The sequence below is a fragment of the Podarcis raffonei genome, chromosome 12 (genome assembly GCF_027172205.1).
Source record: "Podarcis raffonei isolate rPodRaf1 chromosome 12, rPodRaf1.pri, whole genome shotgun sequence".
Lineage (NCBI taxonomy): Eukaryota > Metazoa > Chordata > Lepidosauria > Squamata > Lacertidae > Podarcis > Podarcis raffonei.
Window position 1 is genome coordinate 22,682,260 of NC_070613.1, and position 25,678 is coordinate 22,707,937.

The window sequence follows — 25,678 nt, forward strand, 5'->3', positions numbered from 1 at the left end:
ATTCATATTTGCAGAATGGGCACAATTATCAGAATAATGCAACTACCTCTGCTGATTAGTACCACTTGTAAATAATAAACTGAGTTATGTGAGCAGTGAGTCTTTATTTGATCTTTTTAACTACATTAAGATTCATAGCTTTGTAAGGAACCAGTAATAATTTTGTTTTGCGCTATATTCATTACAGTGCAGCTCTCTGCATCACTTAGGCAAACTATTGAATGAATGATTATGAGCTTGGGAGATACAGCATGCTTAAGGACATGCGGTAAACACATGCAGAGCTCAAATTTGAACCCAAGACTTACTGGCTAATGGCTTATGTTCTTAACCTCTTATGCTGATTTTTTTATTATTATTCCAGGCTCCTAACAAGTTTCCAATGGTGGTTGGCAAAAGTGGTTAGAATTAGATCACAAAGACAAAAAGTTAAAAGAAAATCCAACCAGCTTGTTTCTGGTAAGTCTTGATTTGCTTGTATGAGGTTGGAATAGTTCAGGTCACTGGAGAACTTAATCTAATTTGATATAGAATATATGTCAGAAAATTGGTTATTAAATATTAGTGGTTTCTTCTCTCGTGTTCAGCCAGTTTTTATCTGCTGTACCCATCTCTATTTTTAAATTGGTTTTTGATGTGTAATTATATTAATTGCCAAAGCAAAATGGTTATACCCAACCTATCTGCAGTCAAACTACCTCCCAAACCATGGTGTTGGCTGGCTTAATAGGCAGTTTAAATAATGTCAAATTGCAGGAGTTTATTAAGCTGCTGTGATAATGTACGCAAAGCGCTTTGAACATTTAAAAGGTGCTATATAAATGCTAAGGGCTAATAGCATTTATTCCCATGAAATAGTAATGACTTCTTGGAAACGAAAGGATGATTTATTCAATTTATACTCTGCAAATGAGTAACGGGGCTGATGAATATGATAATGAGGAATAGATCGGTTTCAAATCCCTCTGGGATTTGGGTCAATCTTCAAGCGCTGTAGGACACTAACCCCAGTCCTTAGCTGTAGAGGCCCAGAGATGACACAATGGTTAATACATGCTCTGAGCTGCATATTCCCTATAACCAATGCTGAAAGTGTGTGTGTGTGTGTGTGTGTGTGTGTTAGTTAACCAGCCTGACAGGCCCTGGATGCTATTATTTTCCTGATTCTCTCCAAACCATCTTAATAGCAAACCAATTGACACCCTTTCATTTCCGGTTCTCTTATTAGTTTCCCTGCCTCTCCCTTTCATGCCATTCCCTTCCCCAATGCAGTTTTTCTGGTGAGGTCAGGTGATGGAGGCATCCCCTGCTGTTTCTGCCCATTTCCACTGCCTGTGAATTAGCTCTTGTGGAGGCAGCATTTCCTGTCAGTGAGTGACAAGAGGTGCTGTATCTGACAAGATGAATTCATTCTCTCTTTCTCAGTCCCTCTCTCCTTTCTTCTCTTCCTTTCTCCACCAGCCTCGCTCTACCTCTCCTTTGTTTTTAATTGCTTTAGTCCTCTCCCTCTTTTCTCCTTATAATCTCTCTTCATTTCTCTCTCTCTCCCCCCCCCCTTTCTATTATCTCTCCTGCCCTCCTTTGTATTCTTTCATTCCCAGCAGGGCTCATGCATACAAATTGACCCCCTCCCAGCCAGTAATGTGACCAAAGCTCTTTGTGGCTCCTACAATCTCTATGGTAACTGTTCAGGGGTGGTGGTGGTGTGGGGCGGGGAGTGTCTCAAGAGTGGCGGTGTAGACCCAGCACTTAGGCCCAGATATTTTTGTCCCTCCTCACATTGCAGAGCATCCATACGGATCACCTGGCCACTCTTTAAAAAAAACACAGCTGTTCTGTTTTACACTCTTTGTGTCAATACCTTTAAGGAACACTAATGGTAGAAAAAACCCACAAGGTTTTGGGGAGGGGTGGTGATGTGCAAATCTTTTCCCCCTGATAGAAGATATGTTGCCTTCAGAATTGTGTTCCACTGGGCAGAGCTTTTTTTTTTTTAAAAAAAAGCATTATATTGAATAGGTACCATCCGTCTATCATCCTAGAGAGAGTGGCTGCATTCAAAGGACAACATGTGTTTATATTTCGGCAACAAGCAGCAGCAGCGAGTCTAAATTGCTCAGTCTAAATTGCTTGTGGGGGGGATTAAGTCTTTAAGAGGTTTGGATGCCTTTTCATCAGAAATGTGGTTTGAGTTATAGTTTTTAAAATACCTGTGAATCAGTTCTACCTCAGCATTTGAAGCTGCTCTCACTGCTGCTTTAATCTTCCTGGCTGCTGCTTATAAGTGATCAGTTTCCTTACAATAAGTAAATAAATAGGTGCATAACCTGCTAAACATTGCCTGTACCTTCCTAGTAAGCCATGCTGTGCCATTGGGCTGTTTCCAAGAGACAACTCTGGGTGAAGAGACTGAAAATATGGCTTTGAAAAAGAATAGATTTTTTGCATGCTTAAGATCATGTTGTACAGGTTAATTAATCCTTGAACAGCCTGTCATCCTGACACAACCAGGGTGGTTAATATGTCCCCCACAATCCTTACAGTACATGCATAAGGGTGCAGAGAGGATAATAATCTGCTTTAGCAATTCTGCGTATGAAACCACAGGACTGCCATTTTCCCCAGATTAATTGTTATAAAGAGGAAGGTGGAGACCTTGTGTATATGACAATTAGATTTCATTTGGAGCATTAATTTCCATAACCAATGACTAAAGTGAAATGGACACACCGTGAATTTGACAGAGGTGGATTTCAAATATCACTTACCTCTTAACCCGGCTCAAAGGGTTGTATTCAGAGTCTATCCACTGAACTTAATGAGCGTCTTAGTAATGCCCATTAACTTCAGTAGGTCTACTCTGAGTAAGGACTAGCATTGAGCACCACCCAACCAAAGCACATGCGGGAATTACTCCATCATTTTAGGATTCATGCCCATCACGCATCCTTTCTGACTGAAAATGTGGAAAAGTATTTTATAGTTTAACTCTGGGCAGATTCTGCATTTCCCCCCTTTTCTGTGTTTGTTTTATTCATCCCAGGTTGGCTCTTACCATTTAATACCAGATATCACTGTAAGAAACATAATATTTATTAGGCAATTAAATTTTATTGCCTCCACCACTGCTGGGGGAGGGGGAATCTATTAGTAAATCCACAAAATCTTTCACTGCCCTGTCACATACCACAAACCACATGACATTCAGCACTTGGTGATTTTATACTGATCTTTAATTAAGGACATTAATAAACACCAGTACTGCTAAAATAATCTATAGATAATGAGAATGTTTAATGAGCCACATTGTCCTAATATGCAGGCAGTTTCTGGCAGGAGAGTCAGCAGTGAAATAGTTAACATTGTGGGCATTTAAGTGGTCATAATTAACAGTCTATTAACATGAATAGGGGAAGTTCTCACTTTGGACAGCTATTGTTTCACTCTCTCTGTTTACAGACTCCACTAGACAACAGTGCATAGCTTTGCCTTTGTGTGTGTGGATTGTTTAAAAAAGAATCAGGAGAAACAGACATTTCATCTTAAAATTAAAACCAAACCTAAAAGGCTGTACATAGCAAAATTATCAGTGTTGATGCTTCTTCTATTTTCTTACATTTGTACCCCACTTTTCTTCCATCATAGGACCCCAAGACAGCATACATGTGGCCCCAGAGAAGTCCCCTCCAATCAATGCTGGCGTAGACCAGACCTAGACCTGCTTGGGCTCAGTAAGGTGACAGCCTCCTTTATTTTCAAGCCATGCCCTGTGTCCCATAACACTTTGTGGAGGAAGCCTCAGGAAACTTGTTCAGCAGGGGGCCGGTCCACTGTCCCTCAGACCTTGTCGGGGGCCGGACTATATTTTTTGGGGGGAAATGAATGAATTCCTATGCCCCACAAATAACCCAGAGATGCATTTTAAATAAAAGCACACAATCTACTCATGTAAAAATACTAGGCAGGCCCCACAAATACCCCAGAGATGCATTTTAAATATAAGGACACATTCTAATGTAAAAACACGCTGATTCCCGGACCATCCGTGGGCTGGCTTTAGAAGGCAATTGGGCCGGATCTGGCCCCCAGGCCTTAGTTTGCCTACCCATGGATCAGATCCATGTAGCCTTGTGTTTCCATCTCCGATTGGCAGCAGCTCTCCAGCAGGAGGTTTTCCTCATTGCTTAGAATCATAGAATCATAAAATTGTAGCGTTCGAAGAGACCCTGAGGGTCATCTATTCCAATTCCCGGTAATGCAGGAATCTCAAATAAAGCATCCATAAGAGATGGCCATCCAACCTCTGCTTTAAAACCTCCAATGAAACCACAACCTCCCGAGGAAGTCCGTTCCACTGTTGAACAGTTCTTACTTTCAGAAAGTTCTTCCTGATTAGTCGGAATCTCCTTCCTTGTAACTTGAATCCATTGGTTCGAGTACTACCTTCCGGAGCAGGAGAAAACAAGCTTTCTCCATCTTCCATTGATGTGACAGCCATTGAGATATTTGAAGTTGACTGTCGCATCTCCTCTCAGTCTTCTCTTGTCCAGGCTAAACATACCCAACTCCCTCTCTAGCATTCCTCATAAGGCCTTGGTTTCCAGACTCCTTGATCGTCTTGGTTGCCCTCCTCTGCTTTTGCTATTTAAATGGAGATGCCAAGAATCGAACCCAGGAGCTTCTGCATGTAAAGCACATTCTGTACCACTGAGCTGTGGTCAGCCCCACAAGCAGACAAGCATTCTCAAACTGCAGCATGATACTGTGCCTCAGGAAGAGCTCCTTGTGTCCCATGAGCCAAGTTGTCACATCTGTCCACTGGGTATGTGCAGCAGTGGCAGAGGAAGCCTCTTGGGCACCTGGGGTGGCGTGCCCAGGGGTGGGGCGAACTGCCCATAGGGCGGCACAGCCTGTGCCTTCCCTATGGGTTCTGCACGCCCCATCCCTATGGGCGTCACACGCCCTGCTGCATGGGGTGCGCAGCCCCCATAGGGAAGGCATGGGCTGTGGCATGCGGCGCCCATAGGGATGGGGTGCGCAGCACCCATAGGGATGGAGCGTGCCATGGGGCCTCAGCTGCCCTACAGCTTGGGGGGAGGCAGCAGCTAGACAGCGCAGAGCCTGCGGGCGCCGAGACGCGTGGCTCTTGCACGCTGCAGGCCCCGCGGCAAGTGCCGCCCGCCATTTTGTCACCCCCCCATCAGGAATGTTTAGGGCAAGGCTAGCACATGCAGCATCACCTCCTCTACATTGCGAATCTCTTCAGCAATAAGGCATGAACGGGGCTGTTGAGGCAAGGTGACCATTTCTAAATCAGGTGGTGCACAGGATCAGAAAAAGGTCGTACAAAACCTTTCTTGCACCATTACATTAAAAAAAGTCTTAATGAATTGCTTCATATGAAAAAGGGTGGTGTCTTTTTCTCTTCCTCCTTATTTTAAAACAGGCCTTTGACATGTTACAAGCAGAGCGGCTGGCATTTTTCCATAATGCAAAGCTGGTGTAAAATGTTATTGGCAAAACAAAAAGTCTAGCAAGTGCTGGGAAAATGCAGGTGGGTAGAAAAGGTGCTCAGCTGAAAAAAAAGTGCTGTTTCTCTCTCCTATGGAGATCAGAGAGCAAGCATGGCTCCTGTGCACCTCCAACTTAGAGCAATAATTAGGAACTCTTTACTATCCAAGCATATACTATCCAAGCCTCAGTCATCATTGTGATTGCTTAAGACTAGAGAGTGCTCATACAGCAAATATTCAGATTACAGCCATCTTCCAAGCCAGTCTGCTAACTCTGCAGAGTTCATCAGCACAGTTGACCACCCTAGCTGCATTCAACAGGGAGAGCATCCCAGCCTGAGACAAGCCCCTTCTCACCCTCCAGCTCCCTCTCCTGCTTCTTCGCTCCCTCCCTGTCAGACTGCTGCTCGATTCCAGCAGCCCCTTTCTGTGACTCATTCCCTGCTGAGCACAATGTGTGTAATATAGCATATTTGCGTCCTGAAAATTTTGAGGAAAATGCAATAACTTCCCTCTCTAATATATTTGGCCTAAATTATTGTTCTGATTTTCATTTTCATTTTATTAACTGAGTCTCTGCTCAAAGTACCCAGAGCAGCATGCATTATAAAATGCAGATAACAATATAATGAAATAATGATAGAATGAATGAAAACATGAATCTAGCTAAAATCTGCAGTAGAACTCCAAATGTAAACCCATTTACACCCCCTGCCCAGCAGTACACAGATACAGTATAAGCTATTATTATTATTATTATTATTATTACTAGGAGATAAGCTATAGTAGAGACAGTGTTTGTCTGTCTGCCTAGGCTGATAATCTAAAGGGACCTGAGATGCTGCTTGTCTTGTGGGATGTTGTTGCACTGCCTGTTTGTTGAGGGCACAGGCTCTCCCTGGGTGGCATGCTGTCAGAGCAAGGGTCTTGCCCTCTAGCTAACCTGGCCAGCAGTCAAGGGAGCTTGCCAGGAAGACAAACATGTTAGAGATAATTAAGAAAGGAACAGAATACAATACAATAGAGGGAATCAGTGGTGCATGCACACTTTTTGCACTATGCGTTATCCTAGTCTGCTCAGAACAATTAGCCAGTCCTTGTTAAGTAAATTATTCCTGGTCATAAGGACGCCATTGCATATCCTGGATTATTTATTCTGGCTTTCTATGATCCCTTCCGCTTGTTCTATATTAGTCTTCAGGCAGCAGACTCTGACCTTGATCCAGCGCCGTAGATCACCTGGATCTTTCTGGGAAATTGAGTCCCTGGTTAAGTCTAGGTCTCTAGAGAATGCAGATGTGGCTTTCATTTCGGAATGTCTCCCTTGCCAACATTGCTCACTAACAGCTATGTGAAAGCAGCAATTCAATAGGAGCTTGAAGTTTTGGCAACGGGAAACTGCACCTGCTGAATGTTTGCCTGGCATCAGACTGATAAAAAGGACAGCAAACATCCCGAGGTGGAGAGTAACAACCTTAGCTTAGTTCTGAAAAACTGTGGCTCCTTGGTGTATTTTTCTATCAAGCCTAAAATTCCATTTTGGGATATACCAGGACATTTCTTCTCAGTACCTGCAAACTGGCTGGGAAGTGCCTCTGAACATGTGTAAGGTGCTTTTTGTTTACTGGTGGGAGATTGCAAACTCCTTGGGGCAGGGATTGTTCCCTCATGGGTTGAATTCACTTTATAAATAGGAATAATGCAGCTTTGTCCCACACACCAGAAGTTAAAAGCCACAGGGCTTAGTTCAGAATATATTATTTCCATATAGGCTTCAGCACTAGCATTTCTCTTCTTCCAAACTAACATTGCCCTCTTGTATTTGATTAAAATCCCTCCAAGGTATAAGGAACTCGCACAGGTGGCAGAACAGTCTTGAGAATCTGCTGCTCAAGTGTTAAAATATACCTCTGGTTGACCTTGCCCAACCCCATCAATCCTAGAGCTCCCCTGTGGAAAAAGTGAATCTTATCCTATGCTATCCTTCTCTTTGTTCTTACCTACCTGTTCCTTTTGGGTTTTTGTTTTATATATTCCACCATAGCTGTCAACGTTTCCCTTTTCTTGTGAGGAATCCTATTCAGAATAAGGGAATTTCCCTTAAAAAAAGGCAAAAGTTGACAGCTATGATTCCACTGATATATACAAGTGGAGCCTGCAATTGTATGTTGCAGTGTGGCTTCCTCCTGCTCATCATATTGGTCAGCCCTTTCGTGGATGACTCCATTCCATTACCCTTCCCCTCTGGCTTTCTGTTCCACCCCACTCAGTCAGCATTTTGTGGTTACAGAGTACAGTATGCTTGGTCTTCATTGTTCTGCCTTGGGTTCCCCCCACACCATCGCCTTAGAGCAGTGGTATCCAAACTTTCTTCAAAGAAGGCGTTGAGATTTTTTATGATTTTACCCCGAACTTGTTGGGATTAAAGTTGTTGAACTTTATATTAGGGTTGGAGTTGTTGAGGGTTTTTTAAAGGATTTTACCCCAGGAAATAAACTGCCACAGGGGCCAGATTAAACTAACTGGCCGGATTAGGCCCCTGAAACGGACTTTGGACATTCCTGCCTTAGAGTCACCCCCAAAATATTTTGGTACACCTGCAAACCTTGAGGATCCCCCAAAGCCTCTTGGTATGTCCCTCATTGCTATTTTGGCTGTAAAGGATTCACCCATGGAGAGTGGACTATACTGGAGGTTTTCAGTCTTTTTGAGTCAGCTCAGTTGGTTGGAGCGTAGTTGGTTAGAGCGTAGTGCGTTAACCTGTTTCCCCAAAGGCAACCCATACAGGTAAGGTTGCGGGTTCAATCCCCATCTGGGACAGCTGCATTTTCCTGCATTGCGGGTGCTTTGACTAGATGATCCTCAGGTTCCCTCCCAACCCCACAATTCTATAATTCCACGGCTCACTTGACCCACTACATTCTTTTTGCCGCTTCCCTGTGGACAGTCTCCAGCACTGCCTTATACCTGTTTAGTCAAATATGTTCAACTGAGTTGCATGGGGCTTGCATTTACTATGCACTGGACTGCAGCTTTTTCCCCCTTCTTTTTTTTTAAGTCAATCATAGGGAAGCAAGAAATAAATTTTCCAATTAACAGGTTTCTGGCCCATCCCAGATAACACTTCAAATGCATTGAAATCCCTACTTCTCTGCCAGCTTAACCTGTTTCCCCAAAGGCAACCCATACAGGTAAGTTTTACAGTGCTCCTAAAAGATGCTCTGGCTTAGATTTTGGAGAAGCATCATGTGAAGGGAAGCCCTAAGCTGGAGTCTCCCATGCAGAATTCCTCTCAGAGCTGAGACTCTGAAAGGTGGTGTGTTAATTGGGCATCATTTTTTTATCAATGTAGTGCATCTGTTCCGCTCTGTGCTGTTCATCTGTCTGTTCCTCCAATCTCTTTGGCCTGATCCCATGCCAAGCAGTTCAGGCAGAAGGCTATGGCGATGTGAATGATTATTTAATGTATTTTGGGGTGTTTCTTACGTGAACTGTGTGTTGATTTACATGGATCCGTTACACTAATATGAACTGCAGCTTGCTCTTGAGACTGTGCAGGATAATTAACTCTTATGCCCGTGAAATGCATTCCCCTTTAGGTTAATGTTTTACAGTTGAATAAAAAGGGGTTTCTGACCTCTTCATTTAGATGAGATGAGGACATGGCCATCGTTTATGAAATAGGCAGATCATAATGTGAGATTTATTGGGACAGCTGCAGCTTCTGCAGTCCATTTGAGACATGCAGAGAGTATGTTACTTTCCCTTCCGTAGTACAAATGGATTCTTCCAGGGCTCCTTTATGGCAGAGATGTCTGCAATTTGATGTTGTCTTATGGAATATAAGATGCTGCCTTATGGCAAGTCAGACCATTGGTCCTGCCTAGCTCAGTATCGTATACAGTACACTGACTGGCAGTGGCTGTCCTGCCAGATTTTAGACAAGTGTCTCTTCTGAACCAATGTAGAGATGCTGGGGACTGAACCTGGGACTTCTTGCATACAGTGGTACCTCGGGTTAAGTACTTAATTTGTTCCGGAGGTCCGTTCTTAACCTGAAACTGTTCTTAACCTGAAGCACCACTTTAGCTAATGGGGCCTCCTGCTGCTGCCATGCCGCCGGAGCCCGATTTCTGTTCTCATCCTGAAGCAAAGTTCTTAACCCGAGGTACTATTTCTGGGTTAGTGGAGTGTGTAACCTGAAGCATATGTAGCCCAAGGTACCACTGTACAAGCTATGTGGTCTAAGAAGGGCCCTGCTCTTGTAATGTGAGGGTGGATCTGAGGTTTGTGCTACTGAAAGAGAGGAAGTAAATATTATTTACGACACAGAAAATAACCAAAGGAATTATGAAATTCTGCAACCCTTGCAACTTCAGATATAAATCCTGGTGCGGTGAATGTACAAATTGATGTTAGCAGGGGCAACCCAAGGTTTTTCGCTACCTGAGGTGAAATATCCCTCTGCCGCCCCCACAATGAGTGGGGAGACTCCATAAGGGTCCCCCCCCCCGAGAAGCCCTTATGGAGCCTCTCCTATGCCAGGGAGAGAAACCCTGCCACACCGCCCAGTGGTGGTGGGGAAATCTATTCCAGATCCTCAGCCCTTTGTCTGACAGTGGGCATGGGCGTGGCCAAGGGGGGGCAGGGACAGGCTGCTGCCCCCCAATAATTTTTCAAAAAAGAAATACATAGCAAACTGAGGTTCTGCCCCCCCAACAAAATAAATATTTTGCAGGGTCTCTTTCCGTGTAGCATTTGGAAAGAAACACATAAATGCATATCCTCCTATTCAAATTTACATGCAGAAGCCAAAAAACCCCAAGTCCTGTGAATGACATTCTGTCACAGAACTGGGCTCTCCTCTCACCCCCACAAAAAGACCCTGGATGTTGCTGTGACAACCTTTTTCCTTCCCTCTAACAGATTATGGTCATTGTTTTGCATCAAAAGAGTATTTGCATAGCAGAAATCTGTCTTCAATTACCTCTAAAACAGCTTCAGAAGGGTTTTTGTTGAGAATTTGGGTGTGTATGTGTGTGTGTTTTACTTTTAAAATTTATTCTGCATGAAATTATCTTTTTTTGGAACATTGTAGAACATGGCACGATCCTCTGGGGAATGAATGACTGACAGAAGCCATACTGTTGCTTTTGTGGATAATGCCAGTTACATTACAGGCAAGATGGCTGTCTCCAGGAAGTGGCTCTGAGTGAGAGAAGTGTGTCTGCTGCCTGTCTGGTTTCACACAAAAGTCTAGTGTGATTTCTATGTAGCAATGTGCTTTAACTCTTCTGTGCTGCTTTTTTTACACACCAGTGGAATCATTCCCTAGAGAATAATTTCTTATCCACTGAGTAATACTGGTCCAGAAATTATTCTCTTAATAACAGACCTGTGTGTCTTCTATTGCAAATGCTGAATATTTGTTTGCTTCTTTCAGAGCTGCCGAAGGCTCAAAGCTCATTAGTCACTACAAAAACCGAGAGATGGGAGGTTTTGAAAGCTGAGTTTTTACACTGTAGTCCTATAATTCTTCAGAAGTAACTCCCACCATGTTCAATGAAGTTTACTCCCAGTATGTCTTACTTAAGTATGCATGGGACTGCAACCTATATGTAACTACTCAGAAGTAAGGCCCAGTGAGGTCAGTGGGGTTAGTTTCTCCCAGGAAAGTGTGTATAGGACCACAGCCAAGCAGTGTGAAATTCTTGGGGTTCCAGGTGCTTACCCAGGGTTTGTGTTTCCTTCAGAAATTAGGCACAGCAGAGACTGTGGTGTCTTTATAATATATGGCTTTATTTACACACATATACAACCTGCACCTAGATGGAGGGATGGCAGAACATTCACACATCCTATGAGGATCTGGCTTCGCCCTTAAGGGAAGCAAAAAACTATCCTCTGCGACTCTTAGTTTCACCTGTCATCCCCATCTCACATGGAGTTATTCTCCAAATGACTCCAAGGTCCTACCCCCCAGCCTACACCATTCAAAGTTGAAACCCTAAACGTGGCCTTTGCTTCTTCCCACTAGCACTCCACTCCCCCTTGCTTGGCAATCCTGCCTTCTGATAGTTTCCTTGATGGGCCATTACTTTGCTTTGTTCCTTCATGACTTACACTCAGACAGGCCTCTCTCTTCTTAGCATAAGCTGAACCCAGGAATTTCCGTGTTTGGCACAGTTTAATCAAACCTTCATTAATTCTAACTTTTATTGATTCTAATAATTATGGGGAGTCTGGCACCCAGGAATTTAGGGGAATCTGCCCCCTCCAAACCTATAGTAGTATCTTATGCTTTTGGTTTCACCCATTTTCTTCTAGATCAAATTTGGAAACATTCATACACAGTGTCGAGCCTGTACATTATTCTGTGACAGTGTGTAATATAGACACATCATTAGGTTTTATATAACTGGCATGCATATTTGCACACAAGCAAGTTCCACTGAGTCCAATGGGATTTACTCCCAGGTAAGTGTGCACGGGGTTGGAACCAAAACTGTGGCTGACATATTGGGAGAGTCTAAAACCTACTTATGAATGATCATGCTTGGGTTTGGATTCTGTGTGCATTAATTCCTGGTTCTATTTACTTTTACTCCATGATTATATAAATAAAAGCACCATTGCTTAAAATCATATGTAGTACAAGTTGCAGACCCTTAGGGATAGGCAAACCTGTCCATTTCCATTTCTCTCAGATTCTCATTTTTCCATCCTTAAATTCAGTTCCACAGTTTCCCACAACAGTTTGCATTTTTTTTTAAAAAGTCTTCATGAAAATTCATCAGCATTTTAGTGTGAATTTCTCCTAATACACACATTTTTTTGCAAAGTAATTTAATCTATTATGGTGCATTCTTGTAATTTTCACCAATATATGTATTTTTAGCCGACTTAGTCCTAGTATATGTAATTTTTGTACACACTGCTTGGCTGGAGAACTGTACTGTAAAATTAGGAGAGGTGCAAATCACAAAGGATGGCTGCATTTCAGTTTTGTATTTTGTATCGTATTGGAAAGTGCCAAATAGGTAGGTTTGCCTTTAAATGTAAATGGAATTGGATTTCTTCCTCCATCTTTAGATACCACAGAGGTTCCATGAGGAGGGAAAAGTGGGTTACAAAATGTACTAAAAGAATATGACAAGCATCAGCATGTGTAATGACGAACATTCTGGAAAACTGCTGGCAAAATATATAAAGCCACTCACATTTATTCTGCTTGCTTTCTCCTGCCCATGCAGAATTGCTTATGAAGAGGCCTTCACTCTTGCAAATTCTACTGAATGTTTATTGGGCACTGTTTATATATGAATGCTCTTGAATGGAGGTGGAGCAGCAGTTCGGCTTGCCAAACCCCTGTCCCGCTTGATCTCATTGATAATGGAGCCGAGTGAATAATCTGGTGTCGGGCCAGCCGTTACAAATGGCGCTTTTCAGCATAAAATAAAGACGCAGAGAGCTAGCTTATTTCCTTGGACTGATGGAGCAGCTCTTTCAGACATCTTCTCCTCTCCAGTCCGTTTTTATTACCCTTTGTTCTCTCCAGCCGCATGGCTGCATCCCAGTGTCTCATGTTACCTCATCCGGCCAAGCTTAAACCCACCCACACCATATAGGGTCAACACTGCCCAGAGGAAACACAACTCCTTTTAAGGTCAATACAATTCTAATACATGATAAGGCACAGACATGCTGGTCACTGGGTCAGCAAGACACCAGGTGGCACTACAAACCTTTGCCATGACTTCCTGGCTCCCACATGCCCTCTTTCTTTATATTTTAATCATAATCATATATATCAGTACCAATGGCTTTGTCGAGCGCGAGAAGCGACTCTTTTGACACCGGAAGCGGGCCGTGGACTGGAGAACCATGCAGTACATACAGAAATTAAAAATGAATACATTGTATATAGCAACACAAAATAATGCAAATAACTACTATAATAATCACTATAATCAATAAATGTCGAAGCCAACTTCCATCTGGAAGCCAAGAATATAAGAATTCTGATTCCAAGCTGCATGGTAGGCTTCCTTTCTAGTTTATTAGCCATGCACTGGTATCGCTTCTATAGCACTGAGATTGGTCGCTGTATGTTCCTGTAAGAGAACAAGAGCTATTAAACATGAATTTCAATGTATATTGACAGTTTGGATATATGCCCCATGATTCTTTCCCTCTTTAATTTGAAAATAACTGGGGGCAGGCATACATACCCAACATTTAGAAGCATGCAATAAACTAGTAAACTTAATCATAACTTGTACAAAAATATTATTCCTCCATATCTTATGATAATTTTCACCCTTAAAAGTCTTATTCAACAACACTGTTCTTATAGTTCGAGAGTGGCTGAGCCATGAATACTGCCAGCCAGTGTAGGATTCAGGCAACTGCTGCTTGCCAGCCGATAAGGTGAAATATAGTGGTTTCAACTGGACTGTGTCGTCTGCTTCTCTTCCTTGTATAACGGTGCAGCAAAGGATGGCAAGGAAAATGGTTAGGAAGCACTTCCGCAGTTGAAGGGACTTGCCATGGCTGCACGCATCGAGCTGAAACCCATAAAGGCTTGTCCTTGATGTCCACTGCCGCTTACCCTCGTCCCCACGTGATCAGCGGGACAGGTCCATGCCATGCGGGATCAGGCAAGCGTCTGTACACCACCAAGGGGTGGGGGAGTGCCTCCTCCTTCCTAAAATGCAATTCCGCAGGAGTATGGGTCCTAGTATGTGGATATAAAAGAATGTTAAGCACAAAAAGAACTTGGTGAACAGCTGAAGGGATGAGTGCTGTCGGAATGCTTCGGCCGCCAAGCAGTTTTAGCAATAGTGTTTTGAACGTCAGGTGCGCCCTTTCCACTATCGCTTGCCTTATGGAGTTAAAGTGTATATCATGAGTTAATTTCACATTCCACAACATACAAAATTCCGAAAATGTTTTAGAAATATATGCTGGACCATTATCAGTTTTGATACGCGTAGGTTTACCCATGACTTAGAAACAGCGGATAGTGTGCTGAAGTAAGGCTTGCAGGGCAAGAAACAAGGAAAACAAGTCAGAATCCAAGGAAGGAGTTATATAAGATATTGGTAAAATAGCAAAAAGCGATATACATACTGAGTATCCACAATAAGATTGAAAGAATGAGTAGGAAAGGATTGAAAGGCAAGAATCACAGCCTCTAGCTCTGCTCGCTGGGCAGAAGTCTGTGGAGAGGTAAATAACTTTTCCATTTTCCTCCCTCTTCCCATGTCACCACCCCCCTATTTTTCGTTCCATCCGTGAAAAGGGTTAGTGCAGAGGGGAGAGGTGTGAGAAACAAAGGGTTTGTCAAAACATAAGTGACTTGTGTCAGAAATGTCAAACGATCATCCTTTAGAGGATTAAAATTGATGACCTATAAAATCAGCCAAAACAATTTGCATGGCAGCATTTGTGATCAATAAATGCTGCTGTTCAGTCTGTGAAAATGGCATATAAATTGATGCAACATCAAAACTGCTCAAAGTTTATAGCACGTGAATGTCCTTTGATAACAATTGTCTGATGTGGATTCATTTACGGAATAAATGTTCTTCAAAGGGGTATGAGGTAAATGTAACCATTCTATAATGCAGATAGTCTTCTTCTTGTCCGTCTGAGCATATAAATTTCCTGTTGGCAACAATGGTGTAGCAAATACTGCCAGGTGCAGCTTGTGTTCAGCACCTCTAGGTGGCGCATGCGGAAAGGTTTCAATGCTTCATTCACAAAATTTTGGCAAAGTGTAGGGGAGTTCCGCATGCTGTTGTGGCAGAACAATCCACTGATATCGCTGGGTGGATTGCAATTTGTTATATACTGGCAATGTAAAAGCAAACTGTTCCTGTCTGCTGGATCCAGTGGGATAGAAATGTTTCAATGTAGCTAAAAGTCAATTGTTCAGAGATAAGCTGTTCAGAAACGAGATGGTGCCATTGCTGCAGTTTTTTCTTTTGGTGGAGGCCACTGTTCTACCCACACTGAGGTATCAGTGATCTTGGTTTGCCATGCTGGAAATGCTGTATTGATGGCTACAGGTTGGTTTTTATTTAGTGCTGCTGCCAGCAATTGAGCCTTGTGGGTGGCTGTACCAACAGACTGACCAATGCGTAGCATCGTAGCTGTATCAATGGCAGGAAGGTGTATTATCAGGCGCAACGCAACCTTACAATCCTCAGTGGCATTTTCAAAGGCCAATTGTTTGATAATTATTTGTTTGGCTTCAGGATTTTCAATTTGGCTACTCACTGCTGTAATCAGCCTGTCCATAAAGGAAGGATATGATTCTCTAGGTTCTGGGATTTTCCTCATTGCTTGTTTCAGTAAAGCAGGAGCATAAGCACCACAGGCAATTTCCCATTCATGAGCAAACAATACACCAGTTGATGGGGGTAAAACTGTACGTGCCAAAAGCTTGATGTCATCTGGAGCCAAAAGCTGGGCTTGAATTCCTGCTGGAACACCAGGGAATGCCATAGTATCCTGAGTTAAGGAACAGGCAAATACTGCACGTTGCAAAGGGGTAGCTGCTTTTGCTGCTGCTGAAAGAGCAGGATCATTTCCAGCCAGACCACGGTATTTTTGCAGATTTGGGTCTTCTGGTGAGGAACTGCAGTCTGGAGGTTTGGGATCTGGGGCTGCAGGCAAAGCAAGGGCTGGAACACATGGCAGGACAGCAGGCTGAATTAAAGAAGCTGAAGCCTGTGTTGGCAATGCAGCCATGGAGATATTTTTTGGTGATAAAGAATCCATAGCATATCGAACCTTGCACCATGCATTTAAATTCCGTACACCAATGCTGGGAAGCCCATGAAAATGTGTTCCAATTTTGTCCCAATGTTTTAATTCATAAGTCCCATCTGCAGGAAACCAGGGGCAATGCTCATCAATTGCCAGAATGAGCTGTATCAAATCTCCCTCAGGAACTTCCAATTTGTTGCAGGAGAGGAGAAATTTTAAGTCTTTTAAAAATTTCTGTTGGGGAGTAGTCAAAGAGCTGCCCATTTTTCTAAAATCAATATTTAAGGGATCGACTAACCTTGGATCCGTAGATGAATAGCGCTTGCAGCCTTTTCCAGGCGAGGTAAGTCGATGAATATCCACTGCTTGGATCAAAAATCTTCTCACAGTCTTGCCCAGACTGTTTGCTTCAAATCTTGCTTCTTAGCTCTCTTTTAAAAACCTCAGTCGTAATCTTTTATTCAGCCTCACACGGGGCACCACTTGTCGGGCCAGCCGTTACAAATGGCGCTTTTCAGCATAAAATAAAGACGCAGAGAGCTAGCTTATTTCCTTGGACTGATGGAGCAGCTCTTTCAGACATCTTCTCCTCTCCAGTCCGTTTTTATTACCCTTTGTTCTCTCCAGCCGCATGGCTGCATCCCAGTGTCTCATGTTACCTCATCCGGCCAAGCTTAAACCCACCCACACCATATAGGGTCAACACTGCCCAGAGGAAACACAACTCCTTTTAAGGTCAATACAATTCTAATACATGATAAGGCACAGACATGCTGGTCACTGGGTCAGCAAGACACCAGGTGGCACTACAAACCTTTGCCATGACTTCCTGGCTCCCACAATCTGGAAATCATTTATGTCAATAGCCTGTTTCTCTGCCTGTGCAGTATTTGTCATTACACCACAGTTTCCACAGATTTATTCATTTTTTCCCTGTTGTCTTTAAATTTATTGGACTTTCAGGCCATAAATATTTCAGATGTATGTTGTCTGATTTACAGTCTGATCCAAGTCAATGGGGCTACATTGGCCGAAATCCAAGTTCTTTGGCTTAATTGGGCTGCGAATTGAACTGCCCATTTTTATTGGACAGGCTTGTCAATTGGCACTCTTCGGTTTCATGATTGCATGGAAACGTAAGACACGCAAGTACATTTTGCAGTGTGCGCCTGTGTATGTGTGTGTTTGTGGGGGAAAGAGAGAGAATTTAAACTTTTATGCCTCCAAATAAATTCTTTTGTATTCCTTTCATTGTCTCCTGATCTTCTGAGAGTGAGAATTAGCTGTCAACTTTCACTCGGTATTTAAATCAGTGTGTTTATCTCCGCAGACTTGTTTATTTCCACTGGAGACAAATTGATGTCACAGCTGGTCTTGCTTGTTTGAAAACCCCTTGGTGCTGAGAGCTGCCGAAGCAATTTTACCTATTGCTAGAGCATGTCAGGAAATGGAATACTTATAGCCTTAGTAATTTCCAAGCAACTACCAAGTTTGGCTGCTGAAGGAATCACAGGAATTATGCCACATCACAAAGTTGCCCATTCTTGCTGAATCCTTAAACCTACCTTGCATGTTTTGAAAAGGCTGTGTTGTTAGTCACAGAGAAGGGAGACTTGTCGTGTTTTATGCTTGTGTTTCATCCCCTCCTGGGGATGAAACGAATGACGTCTAAAGGCTACTGAAGCCATGTCCACATCATAGGAAATTTGAGAACCTCATCAGACTCTGCCAGAGCAGGACTAGAGTGGGATGTGTCTTCAGATGTAACGCAGTTCTAACTCATGATGCATTGTAACATCTGAACCAACCTCATCCCCCAACAAATAATGATTTGCCATCAGGCCAGGATTTAAGACGTGGTTGAAATCTCGTTTGCGAACCATACTTTGGGCAAAATCATAGCTTGATATTGCATTTGAACTAATCAAACATTATGATCTGTGGGGCAGTTTAAGCCTTCCTATAGCTCTCTTTCTTCCTTCTACCCCACCTCCTAAAATGTATGGACCATGAGGACAGCAAGTAGTTGACTGTAATTCACAGGCTGAAGGAGCAAGCCTTTATAGAATGTAGCCTACCTGTGTCCTAAGGCTACTCATTCATTGTAAAAGGGAGCCAATAGGCTGCTTCATGGATTGTTGTTGTTGTTTAGTCGTTTAGTCGTGTCCGACTCTTCGTGATCCCATGGACCAGAGCACGCCAGGCACTCCTGCCTCCCGCAGTTTGGTCAAACTCATGCTGGTAGCTTCGAGAACACTGTCCAACCATCTCGTCCTCTGTCGTCCCTTTCTCTTTGTGCCATCAATCTTTCCCAACATCAGGGTCTTTTCCAGGGAGTCTTCTCTTCTCATGAGGTGGCCAAAGTATTGGAGCCTCAGCTTCAGGATCTGTCCTTCCAGTGAGCACTCAGGGCTGATTTCCTTAAGAATGGATAGGTTTGATCTTCTTGCAGACCATGGGACTCTCAAGAGTCTCTTCCAGCACCATGGATTAGCAAGTCTTCATTCTCCTAGTTGAACCATACACACATTTATGGCACCAGGCAACTATGGGCTGAGTGAGATCCAGCTGTTCAACCCCACTCCCTTGCCTCTGAGGACCTTGGTGGGAGCTTGGCAACAGCCAGCAAAGGAAGACTGGTCTCCATCATGGGCCGAGAGAAATCCAGGTGTCCAGCTCCACCCTTGGAGGACCTCAGTGGGAGCTGCTGCCTGATATGACACTAGGAAAGGACAAGGGCATATATGGATCCTGTAATTTCTGTTCCTGTGCTAGATTTGAGTGTAGTTTTATTTTGAGAATCTTTTGTAAATAGCTTTCACGGCTAGAAAGCAGAATAACAGTATCCTGTGGTATGATCTTTGCATTTAATACCTACATAGATTTGGTGAGCACTTTTGAAGCTCAGTTGTAACCCCTACAACATGGTAACCTTCTTTATGAACCCCAAATGGACTTGTTTCTAGAGGCTGGTTTTATGCCTAACTCCTCTTGCTTTTACATCTGCTTTGAAGAGAATAAACTTGTCACATTTTCCCTGCCTTAGAGCATAGCTATGTAGTGGACAATGCAGCTGATCGTGACTTTTCTCCCTCTGCCCTTTCCTCTTTTTCTACCCTGTGCCTCACTGAACTGTTTGGCAAGGAGTTTCCTGTGCACATTTGCTTTGTGGCTGGCTAAACACATGCAACTATCACCGCAAACAAGATGAAGTGTTGTGTTTGCTACTGGAATCATCTAAACTGTGTACACACTATATACCTTTAGAGCACACTCAAAGCACGTTCTTTCCCTCTAAGAATTCTGGGTACAGTTAAGAGTTGCTGGGAATTGCTAGTGCAGAGAGTGGAGGCTAGTCTGCTTGTGGGGGCAAACTACCACCAGCGTTTAACCCTCTGCTTGCAGGATTTGCACTGGCTGCAAATCTGCAACCAGGTCAAGTCAGTACTAGCCTATAAATCCCTATACAGCTCAGGACCAGATCACTCTGGTTTGTGGGAGAGTTTCTCTTGCAAGTTCCAAAAATCTCAGAAGCCTGGGACTGCCTCTGTTCTGTGGAATCACATTCCTGTCAAGGTACAACAGGCATCCAGAGGATTGGAAGCTGAAATCGATGGAATATGCCAAACTGGCAAGTTTAACAAGTAAAATTAGAAATCAAGCTGAAGGCAAAATTTAAGGAGAATTGGAAAATGTTTGTAGATTATTAAAAAAAATTGCAAGTAGCCTTAGAGTAAAAACAGCAGTAAAATTTAAATTTGAAAATATTGTGGAGAAGATAAGGCATAGAATAACCATAATGTGCAGCCTTATTTGGTAAATTAGGGAAACCATGGAGGTGGGGGTAGTCTAAAGCCAAGTGATTGTAAATTGGAAATGTTGTAAATTCTTTTGAAATATATAAATAATATATTTTTTAAAAATGCAGCTGGCATCCACTATCTGTACTTTTCAGAAATAACCAATACATTTTTGTTCCAACAGGCTTTCCCAGCTGGATAAATGTGTCTTTACCACAAGTCTCCACTTGTTAGAGTTTTTGTTTTGTTTTAAACATATTTGTAGCTTTTAACTGTTTTAAATTATCTTATATGTAAATGTAAATTTATATGGAGATGGTGGTTTAGAAGGCAATTAATTATTAGTATTATTATTCTATATTTATTTATTCCCTGATGTTTCCCCTGACGGGATTCAAGGCAATTTACAGAGAAACATCAGGCATTAAAATACAATTAGACATTGACAGAATTAAAAATATATACACATATACAATCTATTAAAACCATACCAATAATTACAATAGGAACATCATGGCACCATCCTATTCAATTCCCAAAGGCCTATAGAACAAGAAAGACAGTAAAGAGAGAGCCAATCTAGCTTCTCTAGGGAGGGAGTTCCGAAGTCTAGGAGCAGCCACTGAGAAGGTCCTCACAATACGTGCCTGTGAGGGTGGTGGGACTGAGAGAAGGGCCTCCCCCAGATATCTCAAAAACCAGGTTCGGATGAGGGAATACAGTGGTACCCCGCAAGACGAACGCCTCGGAAGACGAAAAACTCGCTAGACGAAGGAGTTTTTCGTTTTCTTAGCCGCTTCGCAAAATGCATTTCCCTATGGGCTTGCTTCGCAAAACGAAGCTTGCCCCGCAAGCTCCGGGGATAGTGGGGAAGCGCAGCGCGTCTTTCCCGCTGTCCCCGGACCTCTTTTGAAGCAAGGGGCGGCAACAGGGAGAAGCGATTCTCCCCGCTGCCCCTTCCCTTGCTTTAAAACAGGTCCGGGGACAGAGGGGAAGGCGCGCACGCCTTCCCCTCTGTCCCCGGAGATTGCGGGGCAGGCAACGGGGAGAAGCAATCTTCTCCCCGCTGCCCCTTGCTTTAAAACAGGTCCGGGGACAGAGGGGAAGGCGCGCGGCGCTTCCCCTCTGTCCCCGGACAGTCTCCATAGGAACGCATTGATTGATTTTCAATGCATTCCTATGGGAAACCGTGCTTCGCAAGACGAAAAACTCGCAAGAAGAAAAAACTTGCGGAACGAATTAATTTCGTCTTGCGAGGCACCACTGTACAGTCTTTCAGATAGCTTGGACCTAAGCTGCGTAATAAATCAATGATAGCTTTTCTACTTTATTAACAAAGTGGGTCTGGGGTTTTTTAAGTACAAAACTTTTTCAAGGTTTTGGAGAAGGTGGCCTAGCGACATCACTGGTGCTGGCCAATCAGTGCCATGCTTCTGCTGTGAAATTGATGTTTCCTTCTCCCTGCTACCCCAAGGCTTAACCCTGGAGGAGAATAAGTATATTTGTAGTGAATTGTGTTGAGGCTGCCGTATGGTTCTATACATGCTTCATCCTTCTCCCAAAGTTTCTAGTTCTGGCTTGCTTCTGAATATGGCATCAGCATTCATACAACGGGCTCCACATGTGGCAGCACAAACATGAAGCACCTAAAAGCACAGTGACCACATGCAAACAGGGTCATTTGCTCAGGCTCTTGTTTCAACAGAATGTGGTTGGGATTGCAGTGTTTAGTAATACATGCTTGGATCTTTAATCTTGGATCTTTAAACCTTTCAGACATTCTTAAGTGTTTATGCACTAGTTAAGCAGAATAAATTCTACTGATATATATAGAAAGTTTAATTTTATTTGTCTCAACAATATAGGAGCATTAACTGGACTTATTGTGAGCAGCTAAACATTAATTTAGGAGAAGAAGAGATCATTAGCTCTACTTCAATGAGGAACATTACAGTTTAATGAGAATTAATAATTTTGCAGTGCATAGGAGCATATTGCCTCAAGCAAGGCATGTTGCAAGCACAGTATTACAAATAGCTATTTAAAATTAATGCCCCGATACTATCACACATTGCTAAATTATCCATAATGATTTTATGCTGTCCTTGTAGGTAAAATGTATACTCAGGTCACACTGGACATTAACGAATGCTTTTAAGACATGGGCACTTAGATCTTAAACACACTAATTGAAAATCCCATTGAAATCAATGTGACTTACTTACAGGCAATGTGGCTAGGTCTGAGGTTACTGTCAGTAATCTATAAATTACATGAGAGTCAGGCTATTTGATTTAAGTCTATTTAGTTCCACTGAACGCTTGAATTCCTTAGACCAGTCTTCCACCACCTGTGGCCATTGTCTATGGTAGCTTGGACTAATGTCAGCTGCAGTTCAAAACATCTAGACGGCACCAGGTTAGATCCTCCATTGCTCCATAATCTTAACTTTGACTCATGCACACACCCAGACAGACCCCTGAAGATGACAGTAAAGGGGCCATGGAGCTGCCCTGGGCATTTCTTATTACTCATCTCCAACTCAAAATTCTCTCAGGATTAGGAGATAGAATATTCCTGATGGCATCTAGGTGGTATAAACTGTGGAAACACTCTTGCAGCTTCCAGTGACAGCAGGATACTCCTGGTGGTCTATGCTGGCTCCTCGTTGTCCATGTGGCAGACTTGATCTTATGGGTTCTACAGTGTTCACATGGCTGGCTACTCAAAGAGAATGTGGGATGATCTCCTTCGTTATTTCTTTTTAATTTACTACCTGCCCTTCACCCTGGGTATCTCAACCTCTAATGAAGACCCCAGTGACACAAAGTCTGAAGATCTTACGGGGGCCCCCTGTCTCCAGTGCTACTTTGGGAACCTCCAGCATCTCTGGTGAAGCAACAAAAGGCCCATCTGCAGCAGAGGACCAGGAGGGACCCTGGCTCACCTGGATGATGATGATGATGATGATGCACATACCGCTTACTTGCCAAAATGGCTTCTAAGTGGTTTACAAGTAAAAAGTGGATAAAAATATAAAACTGTAGCAGCTCCTTCACCTGTGCAATTGGAGGGAGAAGTTGAACATCTCCTCTGCCCCAGGGATAACCAGTGTCAGAAAGTGCAGGCGCAGGCAGTCCATTGTTGATGGAAGGCACACTTCAAGACCCAAAAGAACCAGGATCCTCGTGGCGGACAAGATGCAAGTGGGAAGGCTGAAAACTGGTGGTGAGCACAACAGTATTCTGCCCACCTGCGATTTCTAGCAACACTTATTCAAAGATGTATTGACTTCTCCAGAGATCCGTGCAAAGTGCAGCTCTATTGCATTTCTAGTCCCAGTCCTGTTCCAAAGGCAATATTCAGAGGCCAGCCATGATCAGAAGCCATGTAGTCTTGCTGCGAGGTTCCTGAATGGAGAAGAGAGCTAGGGCCAACCTGACAAGCACAAGAGGGCACCCCACTTCAGTCCATGTGCAGAAGCCAACTAGAGACAGGATCTCATTTCACCTCTGGCAATGGGGCAGTGTCCTTCACCACAACCAAGAGCAGCAGGCTAGCTCAGGGCAGCACAGAGCAGGCCAGCTAACACACACACACACACACACACACCTGTCCTCTAGCATAGGGGTGGGCAAGCTCTCACCCTCCAGATGTTGCTGAACTGCAACATCCCTCCTGACCATTGGCTATGCTGGCTGTGGCTGATGGGAGTCAGGGCCCAACGACATCTGGAGGGCCACCTGCTTTAACACCTTGATGCCGCTCCCCCAGGGCATCTACCGCCTGAGGCAGCTGCCTAACTCTGCATCATGGTAGGGCTGGTCCTAAGAGCCGCGGTGCTGTCGGCCCCACTTCCTTTAATCTTTTAAGGTTGGGTTATTTGTGCTGTGGTGCATGCAACAACCCAGTCAGTTTGCACGGGGCTCAAAGTGATGTTGAGTCCAACGGCAAAGTCTTGTCTATTTAAAACTGGGAGCAATTCCTGCTGAAGTCATGGTGGAAAAGCTGATTTGAATCCCATCCTTCTGGCCCCCTCCTGCCTCTCCTGTCACCCTCTCCCTCTCCCTTTGGGGCACTGCTGTATACTTGGGCACAGAACCATGACACAAATTTGCATATGCTAATTTACAAATGCCTCCGGGCAAACGGAGGTGGTGGATGGGTGGAGCCTCCCAAACACCATGCTTAGCAATGTGCCCAGATGCCCTGCAAGCAGAAATAATAATAATAATAATAATTATTATTATTATTATTATTATTATTATTATTATTATTATTATTATTATTATTTTAAAGAGAGAACATGGAGGGCTTTCACAAAAGATCTGGGGCTGCAGCTTTCTCCCTCTTGCTGAGAAAGAGAGAAAAACTGACAAGCGGTTTCCTCACCCTTTTCCTGGAGCTTAATTAGCTCCTCTGCGTGAGTCCCCATTGTGCAAGCTGAATGCTGCGGCAGGCAGGAGGAAGGGAAGGGAAGGGAAGGGAAGGGTGCCACATCATCAGTGAGGTCAGACCTGCTGTCCAGTATAGTGGCCTGAGAGTTGCACAGACACATGTCATGCAGCACTCAGAACTGCAAAGGCTCTAGTTGCACGTACATGTACATTTAAAGCACATAACTCCCCGCCCCCCTGAATACTGGGAACTATAGTTTACCCTCACAGAACTACAATTCCCAGCAACCTTAATAAGCTACAGTTCCCAGGATTTTTTGGAGATGTATGATATGGATCTGCCCTCTTCTGGGAAAATGCATTTTCTCTCTCTTACTCTAGCTTATAAGGCAGAGAAAATGGACCTTTTTTCTGTCAAGTGATGTATTTTATCAGGCGGCTAATAAGTGCTGCCTGCTTGCAGTGGGTGTGGCCAGAGTTGAATGAAGCCAAAGCCAGAGCTGCAAGTTGGCTCCCACTTCTCTCTCTCTTGGTCTTGGTCTTTCTCTACCACCTGTCTTCTCTCTCTCTTTTACCCTCTCACCCCCCCCCCAATTTCTCCCCTACTTGCCAACTGCATGAAAGTAGGCCCAGGTGTACTGTAATATACTCTCCATTACAACTGTACATGCAGATAAACTTAGAATGTGCTGCTATCATAAGACAATACTTGGTATGAAAAGTTGGTCTGCCCTACTAAGTGAGCCTTAGCAGCCTGTGCTACTGGACTTGCGGTATGTCAGTAAACGGATGGGGACAAAGAAGGAGTGTGGCGGGTATTGAAAGGGGAAGGAGCAAAGAAACTAATGCATGCTGGTCACAGAGGACATGTCCTTCATGTGTACAGGTGGCAATGATTTAACACCTGCTCGTGCTGTCTGCAGAGTGTTCATGTATGGACACTTGCAAAGCAATGTCTACAAGAAGTGCTTTTTGAAAACCCCAAACCACGGCGCTTTAAAGGCTGAAGTGTGTACACAGCAACATTCTCTTCTGTGCCGGGATCTAATGCCACATACAGACTGTTTAGCATAATTGGTTAATCCAGGACTGTCCTTCAACCTTCCCCCTTTCTGTCCTCGTGGTACCGTGAATAAAGAAAAAAGGGTCAAGCCAGAGTTATATGCTGTTTTCCCCTTTGGGTTAAACCTGG

At 43.6% G+C, this 25,678-nt stretch overlaps 1 protein-coding gene across 2 annotated transcripts in view; it reads left to right on the forward strand.

Moving 5' to 3' along the window:
- The first annotated feature begins 435 nt into the window (after positions 1-435).
- DNAJC1 (DnaJ heat shock protein family (Hsp40) member C1) overlaps positions 436-25,678 on the forward strand; it is a 119,022-nt gene continuing 93,779 nt past the window's right edge. The window contains exons 1-3 of one of the 2 annotated variants that reach the window (XM_053410428.1): positions 436-459; positions 3,646-3,731; positions 8,613-8,704. The gene's annotated coding sequence lies outside the window, so the exon portion shown is untranslated. Of the gene's footprint in view, positions 460-3,645; positions 3,737-8,612; positions 8,705-25,678 lie in introns of both variants that reach the window. The other variant, XM_053410430.1, reaches the window with a different exon arrangement.